The sequence below is a fragment of the Sorex araneus genome, chromosome 4 (genome assembly GCF_027595985.1).
Source record: "Sorex araneus isolate mSorAra2 chromosome 4, mSorAra2.pri, whole genome shotgun sequence".
NCBI classification, from domain to species: domain Eukaryota; kingdom Metazoa; phylum Chordata; class Mammalia; order Eulipotyphla; family Soricidae; genus Sorex; species Sorex araneus.
In genome coordinates this window covers 40,599,075-40,610,459 of record NC_073305.1, presented here as the reverse complement: position 1 = coordinate 40,610,459, position 11,385 = coordinate 40,599,075, and the positions used below count along the sequence as shown (strand labels likewise).

Here is an 11,385-nt window from a genome sequence, read left to right as displayed (position 1 = left end):
AGGTGCCTGTCTCTAGGATAAATGTGTTATGAGGGGGGGGGGAGCATGAACTATTTAAAAATAACAAAGCCCTGAATAAATATTTGAAAGCTCCCTTAGCTCACCCCCATGTAGCCCTGCTGAACATAATAGTGACTGTAGCCACCCTCCCTCCCAGCGCGCCACCCGGCTTCCACAGTGCCTCCGACTGAGCCTTCTGCCTCTACATCACTTGCCAGCCTCCCGGCCCCCGTAGTCAGGCGATGACGTCACGAGGCCGGCGTGGCCGGTTTCCCTGGTGACGGTTGCTAAGGCAGCGCGTGCCGGCGTCCAGCAGGAGTGACGGAGCCGCGGCGGCCGTAGAAGGGAGGAGCAGAGTGACCGCTGTAAGTGCGGGGAAGGGCGGGAGGGCCGGCCGCCGGGGGTTCCGGCCCGGAGCTGGAGCGCACTCGCTGGCCGCTGGCCGGAGCGCTGGCCCCCCGCCGGACGCCCTCTGCACGCCGGGGCGGGAGCACTCGCCCCCCTCCAGCTCCGGACCTCCGCCCGCAGCAGCCCGGCGCGCGGTGCAGAGCTTCGTTAGGCGCAGCGGGGTGGGTCACCCGCCGGAGTCACCAACTACTGTCGGAGTGACTCGGTTTCTTCTGAGCGACGCCCTCTTCTGGCCGCTGCCAGGAGCCCGCTCGCGCCCCGCTCGGGGTACTGAGCGGGAACCACGCGCCAGGCGGTATCCACCTCCGGAACAGCCCCTTCCTCCCCAAGACCTGGAGCTTTATTTCTTTTCTTTTTTTTGGAGGGGGGGAGGAATCACACCCGGCATTGCACAGGACTACTCCTGGCTCTGCACTCAGGAATTACTCCTGGCGGTGCTGGGGGACCATATGGGATGCTGGGAATCGAGCTCGGGTCGGCTGCGTGCAAGGCAAACGCCCTACCCGCTGTGCTATCACTCCAGCCCCTTTATTTCTTTTAGAGCGGTTTTCAAGTTGTATAATTCATAGCAAAAAAAAAGACAAAGCGCACAACAAGATTAAGAGGAAAGAATAGCGTACTGGTTACTCCGCACTACACACGCTCAGCCTCGCTCCTACCAACATCCGCCACTAGCGTGGCCAGTTCATCACAGCTGAGGAGCCCCTCTTGCCACATCATAATTCCCCAAATCCACATTTTGCAGGAGGGGCGCTGTCGCTGTCGTGCGTTATTTGGGTCTGGATAAATGTATCATGAAGTGGAGCCCCTATCCTGGTGTCCTACCAAATATTTTTACTAACCCTGAAAATCCTGTGTGCTCCCATCTTCTCAACCCGCTCCCACCCCGATAACCACAGACCTTTTAACTGTCACTGTGGATTTTTCTTCTCCAGAATATCATATAACAATACAGTATGAGGCCTGAGAGATAGTACTTGTGCAGGGCACTTGTCTTGCATGGGGCCAACCTGGGTCTGATCCCCAGGACTCCTTATAGTCCACCAAGCCCCTTCAATTTTCAGTGAAGAAAATTAACAAGTCAGGGGAAAAGTGCATGTGTGCATATTGTTGAGAAGCAGTCTTGAAAGGGCCTCTCTCTCTCTCTCTCTCTCTCTCTCTCCTCTCTCTCTCTCTGTATATATATATATATGTATATACATATATATATATATGATGGATAACATTTGGGGTCATACCTGGGGATGCTCAGGGCTTACTCCTGGCTTTGTGTTCAGGGATCACTCCTGTCAGGGCTCTAGGGACCTTATGGGGTGCTAGAATCAAAACCAGATCAGTGGCATGAAAGGCAAGCTCCCTACCCACTGTGCTATTGCTCCAGCCCCAGGGACCACATCTTTATAGGCTCAACTACTGATGAGCTCTTATGTTGTTTCCAATTCTTCTTTTTTTTTTTTTTTGTTTTTTTGGGTCACACCTGGCGATGCACAGGGGTTACTCCTGGCTCTGCACTCAGGAACCACCTCTGACGGTGCTCAGGGGACCATATGGGATGCTGGGAATCGAACCCGGGTCGGCCGCGTGCAAGGCAAACGCCCTACCTGCTGTGCTATTGCTCCAGCCCTGTTTCCAATTCTTGACTAAGTGAATAATGCTGTGGTGAACATGGAGGTGCAAGCATCTCTTCAAATTCATGGCTTTGTATTCTTTGTATGCTGGATTGCATGGTAATTCTATTTAAGATATTTAGAGAATTTTGAGTATTTTGATGTTGCATTTAAAATAATTATTTATTGGTTTTGGGTCAAACCTGGCAATGCTCAGGGTCTAGTCCTGGCTCTGTCCTTGGGGTTTTTTCCCAGTGGTGGTGGAGTGGGGGGTTGTGTATGCAAGTGCTGGGGATCAAACCTGGGCCTCCCACATTCAAAGCCTGCGCTATAACTCTTGGAGCCATCTTCCTGATCTCAAATTTTATATTTCAGTCTCATTATTATTTTTTTTCTGTTTGATTTCAAAACTCAAACCCCAGCTTTGGGATTCAGTATTATCACATTTTGATAGTGCAACAGGATCATTGATTAAAAGAGAGCTGGAAAGATTTGCTTGTTCAGAATAAATATTATTATGCCGGTGGGATTCTTGGACCAAGCATGTGACTTGAATGGTGGGCACCTGGTGTCCGTCCCTGTTAGCACATCTACCTGGACACAGCAGGGAGGAAATCCAGAACATACCGCCAGGAATAATAGGCTCTTAGCCTCAGTGGGTGCTAAAATCTGTAGTTCTAAGATTGAAAGGAGTTCTATTATTTTAAATATCAAAATAATACTGTGATTTTTCCTTTTATAGAATGTAAGCTGGAGCAATAGCACAGCAAGTAGGGTGTTTGCTTTGCACACGGCCGATCTGGGTTCTATTCCTCCGTCCCTCTTGGAGAGCCCAGCAAGCTGCCGAGAGTATCTCACCCACACAGCAGAGCTGGCAAGCTAACCGTGGCCAAAAACAGTAACAAGTTTCACAATGGAGATGTTACTGGTGCCCGCTCGAGCAAATCGATGAGCAACGAGATTATTTTCTTATTATTTTTGGATCACACCCGGCAATGCACAGGGGTAACTTCTGGCTCATGCACTCAGGAATTACGCCTGGCGGTGCTCAGGGGACCATATAGGATGCTGGGAATCGAACCCGGGTCAGCCGCGTGGAAGGCAAATGCCCTACCCGCTGAGCTATCACTCCAGCCCGAGATTATTATTTATTTTTTTAGAAGTAGATGTAGGAGATGTAGAAGGGGAAAGTCCTTTTTTTTTTTCTTTTTGGGTCACACCTGGCAATGCTCAGGGGTTACTCCTGGCTCTGCACTCAGGAATTACTCTTAGCAGTACTTGGGGGACCATATGGGGATGCTAGGGATCGAACCCGGGTCGGCCTCATGGAAGGCAAACGCCCTACCCACTGTACTATCACTTCAGCCCCTAGTCTCTCATTTTTGGTGTGTAGAGAAGTAATTGGCTGCTATATATTAATCTAGTGTCTTGCAACCTTAGCTATCGGTTCTTAGTATTTCCAGGGTTGGGTTAGTTTTGTGGTATGATTGTCCTTTCTTTAGGAGATTCTGGGTTTTTTGGTCTTACCTTTCTAATCTACACGAATGAGTTTTGCTCTTCTGCTGTCAGAAGTAGCAGGTGACTGGCCTCTGATCTTCACAGGACCATCTGGTAGTGCCGCAGAAATAAAATCCACTCCCTCATGGGAGCACTTGCTTAGGTCTAAACCACCTGCAGTTTTTAAACTCTCCAGCTAATAATGCAATCTAGTGTCCAACAATTCATCAGTTACAGTTGCAAATGTTTTCCCTGGCACTAGCTGCAAACCTCACACCGAGGCTTCTGCTCCAGGGCATGCTTCTGTCTTCACCTGTCTCTTCAGTTCTTCAGCAGTTTGTGACCTCAGGTCACTGCTGGATCTAAGCTCCACTCATTTCCAGTTATCGATTTTCTGTTTGTTCCCTTTCATTTCTTGTTATGAGGCTGTGTGACACAGTTTCTAAACTCTGCATGTTGGATGTTCTTTTCAGCCTTACTGTGGCCCTCTGTCCTTCTGCTAATTCTGCCTACATCTAGAGCAAGTGACAGGACCTTGGTCATGCCCCAGAGCACCATACCTAGAGAGCACCCGTGTTGAGAGGGGTTTTTTTTAGAGATAAAGGTTAAAGCCTTTGTTACAATGACTTGTGACTCATCTGTTCACAGAGATACAGCAGCATGCTCCAAGGATGTTTGGACGTGATTCATTCATTTGTTCCAGAAATATTTACTGGTCACCTACTGTGTGCCCAGTGCTGTACCCTGTTTGTAGAAGAGATTTAAATTAAATGTATTAAAATGCATGTACTTACCTAATAACTTATCTACAGACTAGTGGGAGAAGATAATGATGCAGAGTGCAATGGGAAAAAGTGAATGAGGGTGGGGGTCGCAGGTGCTTGTAGGATGGGAGTCAGGGGAGGGACTGGAGTATTAAAGAAAGGGACCAGCGGTTGTCTCCCTGAGAGGATGTATTTTAAGAAGACCTGCAATCTAGGACAGGGAATGACTGTGAATACTTATAATATTCCAGGGAAAGGAGCAGCCAGTATATAAGACTGTGACTTTTAGGGGTGGGCAGACTGCTCCAAGGACAGCTGCAAACTATAGTTTGCATGTAGGAGGTCAGGGTTCAGTGGCCAGTACCTCAGAGTTTTCTGAGCACTGAGCCAGGAATAACCCCAACCCTGCTGAGTATAGCTCCAAAGCAGAACGGAAGAGCTGTAAGTACTGAAGCTTCCATCATAATGAAAGATGGGTCAGGAAGTCTGGCTCGTGTTAACACACAGAGGGTTGATTGATTTGTTCAGCACAGTGTGTGGGATAGGGCCAGGGCAGATGCAGGGGAATGAGTTAGGGAATGACCTGAGTAAGACACAGCCATCCTTGGTCTAGGGCAGTGTTTCCCAGGGTGGCATCATGCCCCAAGGAGGGATGGAGTGTCCAGGAGCTTTGCTTCAATGGGCTGCTTTCTCTTTGGCTTAAGAAGGTAGTCTAGGGGCTGGCATGCAAGGCAAATGCCCTACCCACTGTCCTATTGCTCTAGCACCCACACACCCACAAGGATGTTTCATGCTTATTATTATATATATTTTATTTGGGGGCCACATCCAGCTGTACTTAGAGATTACTGCTGACTCTACACTCAGGGATCACTCCTGGTGGTGCTTGGAGGGTATACGGGATGCAGGGTATTGAACCTGGGTTGGCTGAGTACAAGGCAAGCGCCTACCCACTGTACCATCGCTCCAGCCCTATATATATATATATATATATATATATATATATATATATATATATATATGCTCATTTGAGCAAAATCTGTCACCTCCACCACACTAAGTATTGCGTAAGGACAGAGATCCATCTGTAGCGCTCTGTGCCATGCCTACAAATCTTTTCCGAGGGATTGTTTCATGAGCCAATGACCCTCAGTTGCGCCCCACTAGTACTGTTGGTTCTAGGGTCACAATTGCTCCTGTGATCTTTGTTCGTTCATTGGTGGCCCAGATGGTAATTCAGCCCCGGCTGTGCACACGTGCTAGAAAGTGACAGTTTCTTCCTTCAGCACATACATGGAAAGGGGCAGGTTTCCTTCAGTCATCTGGACCCCCCAGCTGAAAGTACATTGGAGTGGATGTCCGTCACAGTGTCACGGAGTCGTTGGGAATCAGAGAGGAGGCACCCAAGAACACTTTGAAAAAGTCTCACTTTAACGTTATGACTATGTGGAGGGTTTTCTTTGTTTGTTTATTTGTTTGTTCGACTGATTTCATGAATACATGGTTTTAATAAGCGAAAGTTTCCTTTCCAGTTCCTGGACCTCAGCCTGGCCATGGAGAGCCATGTTCTGGGTCAAGGGTGAGCCCTGACAGGCAACTAACTGAGTTACCTGGGAAGATGGGGAGAGTGTGCTCAGGTGACCTGCTCAAAGGGCCTGGGCCGGTCCTCCCACACCCCTAACCTCATTCCTGCCCCAGGCCTCTGGCCCAGTCCGTGCTCTGCCTTGCCTTTGCTCAGACCCACACATCTGTCTTCACACCGTCTGCTCAGTGACATCCCTCACCTGTCTGCTCCTAGCCGTCTCTTCCGCCCTCCGTCTTCCCACCCTGCACCCTCTCCCCACACTCCTCTCTCTACTGCCACACTCAGCACCTGAGGCGCATGGCCAGGCTGCTTACAGGGCCCCAGACCCACTTAGTCCTCAGGCTGCCTGACACATTGTTACATAAGTGTCAGGGACTCCCAACCCGTCCAGTGCTCCTTGACCAACCCCACCATCTCCCCAGCCACTCCAATCCAAACTCCCCAGGCGCCCACCCCTCCACCCCCACACCCACATCTGTGCTTTCCCTGCCCACCAGACCCCTCCCACTAAACACCAGTGTCTCCCCTCACCCTGTCCCAGCCCCACAGCCTTGGCTTGGGACCACATATCTTCCCTGAATGATTGGGCCACCTAGACCCTTGCCTCTAGCATCACAGAATGTCAGTACTGCAGGATGGAGGTCAGAGAAGACCTTCCCATTCTCCTCCTCTCCAGGTCCCCCCCAGCCCTCTGCCCTGCCCTCGGGCCATGCCCACCCTTTCTGTTCCCTACCCTCATCATGTTTTCTGCAGGTGCCCTTTTGGCAGGAAAACCCTCTGTGTCCCTACAGGCTTCTGCAGGGCTCCCCTGTCCACCTCTTCGAAACCTTCACCCCTTGATCTCAGACCTGGTGTTAAGTTCGAGTTTCAGATCCCCAGTCACAGAGAGACCGAGTCCACACATGATAATGCAAAAGCAAAGGCACTTTATTGCTAGCTCGAGCTAGGGTCCTAGTCTCATCTAACACAGTGAAGTCTTTTTTTATTTTATTTTATTTTTTTGCTTTTTGGGTCACACCCGGCGATGCACAGGGGTTACTCCTGGCTCTGCACTCAGGAATTACTCCTGGAAGTACGCAGGCGACCATATGGAATGCTGGGAATCGAACCCAGGTTGGCCACGTGCAAGGCAAATGCCCTACCCACTGTGCTATTGCTCCAGCCCCAACACAGTGAAGTCTTGACAAGAACCAGGACTACAAATCACAAGCCCTTTATATAGGAAACAAGCACTATGGCAATAGTGATCAGGCAACAGTTAAATAGTTTCCAGTAACAGTAAGTAACAAGGCTTATGATTACATAAGCTACTCATTCCTTAGGGTTAACAAGAGATAATTTCTGGGGCATTTTAACTGGGGCATAATTATTGACTGAGCCCATTTATTGGGCCAGGAACTTCCTAGGCTGGCTCAGGTTGGCTAGTTACACATTGTTTCATTGCTGGGAAACTGCATCTATTTCAGTCCCAGGAACTGAACCTGAGGCCTACCCGATTTTGCTGATTTGGCTGATTTCTGTGCCTGCCATGGCATCAGTTTCACCCTTACACTAGTTCCTCATTACACTCACAAGGGAAGCTTCACAGAGACACAGGGCCCCATCAGCGTGCTCATGTGCCCGGCCCAGTGGGACTGCAGGTATCTTGCCTTCTGTTGGCATCTCAGTCTGGAGAGGGCTGGTGACACCCCATCTCATCTAATGAGAGAAAGACCAAGAGCTGAACCAAAGGTGCACTCGCGTGCCAGGCATGGGTTCACGCAATCCCTGCAGCAGCTGTGCACCCGCCTCACACACGAGGAGACGAGGAAACGGAGCGGGCGCCGGTGGGCATTCAGGGCCTCCGATCTCCAGCCACCTCAGGCCCACATTCGCAGTCGAGAAGGAAGAAGGCTTTACAAATGACTCTCATCATTTATCTGGTCCTTTCCTCATTCGTTCATCCTTTCATCCTTGGACATAGCCTACATTCATTCATTCATTCGAATATTTGTTTTTTTTTTCTTTCTTTTTGGGTCCCACCTGGCGATGCACAGGGTTCACTCCTGGCTCTGCACTCAGGAATTACCCCTGGTGGTGCTCAGGGGACCATATGGGATGCTGGGAACTGAACCCGGGTCTGCCGCGTGTAAGGCAAACACCCTACCCGCTGTGCTATTGCTCCAGCCCCATTCATTCGAATATTAATGAAAGATATTCTGTTTTGTTTTGATTTGGTTTTGGCAGCCACACCCAGCAAAGCTCAGGGGTTACTCCTGGCTCTGTGCTCAGAAGTCATTCCTGGTGCACAAGAGACCATATGGATGGATGGAATCAAACCCTGGTTGGCTGCGTAAAAGGCCAGTTCCCTCCCTGTAGTACTATGCTCTGTCCCCTAATGAAAGCTATCCTGCGCCAGATATTGGCAACCAAAAGTTTCCTGTCCTTAAGAATCCTCGTAGGGCCCAGAGAGATCAAGCAGGACCAGAGAAAGAGATTGCTTTGCATGATGATACCTTTAAGTAACTTTCTTGACCACGGCAGGGGATGTTCTAGCAATTCTAGCAATCTGCAGATTACCCAGGGGAATCCAAAATGCTAAAGGGGGAGGGAGGGGGGTGGTGCTCTGAAAAGGGGAGAGAGAGGCCTCTGGGAGGAAGGCAAGCAGTTGCAATGATCCTCAGCTATTTGAATCCAAACACCTGCCCCCCTCCCCCACCCCTCCACCGCCCAAGGAAGGGGCTGAGTCCAGCAGGGAGAGGAGGGAAGGAAGACCAGCAATACTGGGCATGACAACAGGCAACCAGCCAATAGGCCCAGTGCAAAAGGAAGGGACAGTGGCCTAGTGAAAAGAACATTCCCATCCAGGGGGCAGCCTCTGGCCCTGTGGGCAACAGGACCCAGGCACCGCCTAACCCAGTGTCCCTTCTGAAGAAGTAGCTGGGACCCAGGATCTCCCTGCACTCCACAGATGCTTGAGGGCCAGGCAACACATTCACACCCTGAATTTTTTTTTAAAATTTTTTATTAGTGAATCACCATGAGGTAGTTACAGACTCACAACCTTTCATGCTTGCGTTTCAGTCATACAATGCTTGAGTACCCATCCCTCCACCAGTGCCCCATTTTCCACCACTGATGATCCCAGTAGTATCCCTCCCACCACCCACACCCCATCCCCTCCACCCCATCTCACCTCTGTGGCAGGGCATTCCCTTCTTTGCATTCTGTCTCTGTCTGTCTGTCTGTCTGTCTGTCTGTCTGTCTGTCTGTCTGTCTCTCTCTCTCTCTCTCTCTCTCCTTTTGGGTGTTGTGGTTTGCAGTAGAGGTATTAAGTGGCCATCATGTTCGGTCTATAGTCTACTTTCAGCCTGCGTCTCCCATCCTGAACGGGCCCTCCTAGCACCCTTTACTTGCTGGTCCCTTCTCTACCTGAGCTGCCTTTTCCGCCAGCATTCGAGGCTGGCTTCTAAGCTGTGGAGTAATCCTCCTGGTCCTTATCTCTACTGCTCTTGGCACACTCTGAAGGTAGGACCCACACAGAAATGCCTGTGGAGGCAAGGCTGCCCATGGGTCGTCGGCGCGTCCTGGAAGGAAGGGTTCCGCCGAGGACGGTCTTAGAGGGTCTGTGCAGTGTGGGCTGGAGGAAGAGAGGCTGGGAAGCAGGTAACTGAGACAGAGAGCAGAGGAGACCTGGTGAGGCGGGGCAAGGGGTGGAGCAGGGAGAGTCAGGGGTCAGCAGGGGCCAGAACGGGCAGCAGGAGGGGCGTTCGACCTTGCTGTCTGCAGTCACCCTGCAGCTGTGCGGGCAGAAGCAGCCAGCTTGGTCTCTTCTTCCTGCTGTGGGTCTCCAGCATCATCAAAGTGCTGCCAGGTGTGGAGCAGGAAGGGCGGCAGGGAGCCCACTAGGAAGGGGGGGCAGCACTGCCATTCTGTGTCCGCAGTGCCCCCAGGCTGGGCACGGCTTCCTTTGGGTGCCCTTCACAGGTGCTTCTGCCCCCCACTGCTCCTCCTGCTGAAGGGGGCCTGCGCCTCTCCTAGGAGCCCGACCAGCAGGCGTCAGAGCGCCCGGCTCCCTGCTTTCCCGGCGCTCTCAGCCTCCAAGGTGCCTTTCCCATCACTGCCGGCCCCCCTTGATGACCCCGAGCCCTTCCTCCACGCTCCAGTGCAGCCAAATGTGGAAATGCTCGTCCCTTCCTAGAGGAACCACGGGATAAAATAGCCTAAAGACACCTTGTAGAGTGACCCCACCTGACAGTGTTTGGCCTGGGGACCACCAGGACTACAGGGCAACATCCGATGGCATTCAGCAGGCCATCTGCTGCTGGGGGTCTGGCTCTGCGCCCGCATGTGTGGGGCACATGCTCTGTCGCCTGAGCTCTCTCCCCACCTCCAATAAACTCACGTTGAAATTGTGCAAGTTGCATTTCCTAGTGTTAGGCTGGGGTTCTCTTCAACCACTGAGCACCATTTCAAGTGAAATTCCGAGTCCTCAAACTAAAGGGTCTGTCTAGATTCACCTCCTTTAAAATAAAGGTTTATTGGAACACGGGCGTGCCCACTCAGTCAGCTGCTGTCTGTGGCTTCTTTCCACTCCACCGGTGGCAGCAGAAGCCAGATGGTCGACAAAGCTGGAATATTTACTATCTGGTTCTTAGCCTGAACTTAAAGCCTGGAGTTGGATTATTAGTTCCCGGAGGTGCCCGGGTACCCCGTCTTTGGGGACACTCTCTGGCGGGGACTTGGCTGTGACTGTTGTACATTCAGTAGAGCGTCCAGGCCTTCCTGCAGCATGGGGGCCCCAGGAAAGAGCTGCAGTTGCTTGAGGGAAGCTCGTGGAGTGCTCGGAATAGCCCTCAGGTGCAGTTCCCCCAGGTTCAGACTCCGGCCAGCCAGGGCGGCGGCACACTGGGCAGAGTCCAGTCACCACCAGGCCCACCTTCCCGTGTCCTTCCTCCTCACTGGGACGTGAGTGTCCTCTTCTCTCGCAAAAGCACATAGTGGTGTTCAGAAGATCACTGGCAGAGAAGCTCCCCAAGTCTTCCTGGTGTGTGTATGTGTGTGTGTGTGTGTGTGTATGTGTGTGTGTGTGTGCTTGCGTGCGCAGTGGGGATTTAATCACAGTGCATGGCTGATGCCTGTGTGTCTCCCACCCCTCCTATGGTCAAACCACAGGGCAAAGGGGAGAAGAGAGGGACCCAAGGTCTTCCTTGTGAAGTCACTTTTTTTTGGCATAGGCTTTCTGGAGTGGCCCCATTAACCCGGGTAAAGAGAGACTCGAGTCAGGGATATTCTTTTTTTTTTTTTTCAATTTTTTATTAGTGAATCACCGTGAGGTACAGTTATAGACTTACAAACTTTCGTGCTTGTGTTTCAGTCATACAATGCTGAGTATCCATCCCTCCACCAGTGCCCATTCTCCACCACTGATGATCCCAGTATCCCTCCCACCCCCTCACTCCATTCCCCCCAACACACACCCCACCTCTGTGGCAGGGCATTCCCTTTTGTTCTCTCTCTCCTTTTGGGTGTTGTGGTTTGCAGT

General features: G+C 51.3%; 1 protein-coding gene across 3 annotated transcripts in view; it reads left to right on the top strand.

The window, feature by feature from the left end:
- The first annotated feature begins 291 nt into the window (after window positions 1-291).
- The window catches only part of CCDC13 (coiled-coil domain containing 13), a 47,604-nt gene continuing 36,510 nt past the window's right edge, over window positions 292-11,385 (top strand). For all 3 annotated transcript variants that reach the window (XM_055137247.1, XM_055137246.1, XM_055137248.1), the window contains exon 1: window positions 292-365. The gene's annotated coding sequence lies outside the window, so the exon portion shown is untranslated. The remainder of the gene's footprint in view (window positions 366-11,385) is intronic.